The sequence below is a fragment of the Echinops telfairi genome, unplaced genomic scaffold (genome assembly GCF_000313985.2).
Source record: "Echinops telfairi isolate 266 unplaced genomic scaffold, ASM31398v2 ScPeMD7_7421;HRSCAF=8459, whole genome shotgun sequence".
NCBI lineage: Eukaryota > Metazoa > Chordata > Mammalia > Afrosoricida > Tenrecidae > Echinops > Echinops telfairi.
The window spans coordinates 14,988,056-14,989,619 of NW_022111321.1; the positions used below are offsets into that span (position 1 = coordinate 14,988,056).

General features: G+C 30.4%; 1 protein-coding gene across 8 annotated transcripts in view; it reads left to right on the plus strand.

Moving 5' to 3' along the window:
- Nucleotides 1-1,564, plus strand: part of GRIA4 (glutamate ionotropic receptor AMPA type subunit 4) — a 438,032-nt gene that overhangs the window by 136,933 nt on the left and 299,535 nt on the right. The gene's annotated exons all lie outside the window — the stretch shown is intronic.

Consider the following 1,564-nt stretch of genomic DNA (forward strand, 5'->3'; position numbering starts at 1 on the left):
AATAAGTAAATACTTAATGACTAACATTTACAAATTAACAGAAAAGTCACAAACGTTGAGATTAAGAGGTTCTAATGAAAGTTCAGTATTCACAACCCCATGGAACCACTAATCCCTCTTGGCAACAATAATCCGGAGTTGAGGACCGACCCGAGCCTTGGGCAGATAAGTACTTCTGAGTTCTCTCCTGGCCTCGCCATACTCCACCACTGTTTCACCCCTGTGCATTGCCAGCCTGCCTCCTGTGGATGCTTGATTTTGCAATCTTCATTTAGAGAAATTTGATATTGGGCAAATGCTCAAGTAGTTGAAGAGCCAGATTGACAGAATATTATTGATTTTATATCATTCTAAGAATTGGGAAGAAAGACTAAATATTTTTTAAATGGTTATATTTTAAATGTTCCTAGAAACCTCGTGACTCAGTGGATTATGCACTGAGCTGTTAACCACAAGATTAGCAGTTCGAAACCACCAGCTGCTCCTTGGAAGAAAGACAAGGCTTTCTGCTCCAATAAAATGTTCCTACTTATTTGTTCAGAAAACCCGTACTGTTATTATATAATTTCTGAAAGGTATGATTTTCTTGCATAGACTGCTAAATCAAGTTGTTTAAAAAAATATAAAAATCTAGTATGCAAATCTGTTGCTCTTTTTTTTCACCAATACCTGAAATAAATTATTTGGCACACATAATGGAACTTTATATTACACAATTCATTTGACTTTAGGTTGAATGATTAAATATCCCTTCATTAGTTAATAGAAGAAGGCACAGAATTTTCAATTTTTTAAAACTCTATATTTCAAAACTAAGTCTTTTGTTTTGTGTTTGTTCATATTCTGATAAGAAATAGAAAGTTATTAGGAAAGTGCAATGAAATGTTTCTTCAAGTTTAAAGGCTTTTAAGATTGTGATCACATCAAGGCATATTCAATATTAATTTCCCAAAACTCAAAAGTTTTTCTGATTTCATCACATAAAGTAAATCCTCAGACACATACCCAAATGCAGAGAGAGCAAAATACTAATATTATTCTTTGAAAAATAGATCACAATTTAAAAGCATTGTAGGTTGAAATAGTATTTACATATAAGACATAATCTTGTTCGATAATATCCTAGTAATACAGATAGAAGAAGTAAATTGAAATAAATCAGAGTTTATTTAAATTTGAAACGTTTGGAAATGGTGGAGAATTTTTATTGCTATTCTAATGCTTTAAAAATATTATTTTAGAGACAAAGTAATTGGAGTGGCTAATTATATGTTATCTAACGTCTCTCTTTGTGTATAGCCAGGATGATTGGCAATTATTTTTGTGATTTAAGTATAGATAAAATAATATATCACAACAAACAATTTTATCAGCTCTTTATGATAGTTACCATGTTAGACAGGATTCTCTAGAGAGACAAAACCAGATTGCTAGTAATTATATATATATATATATTTATAAAGATAGATAAATATATAACACAAGAAATGAACTGTTATTATATACAGATAGATTGATATATAATACAAGAAATGAGCAGTTAAATTATAAAGCAGTACAAATG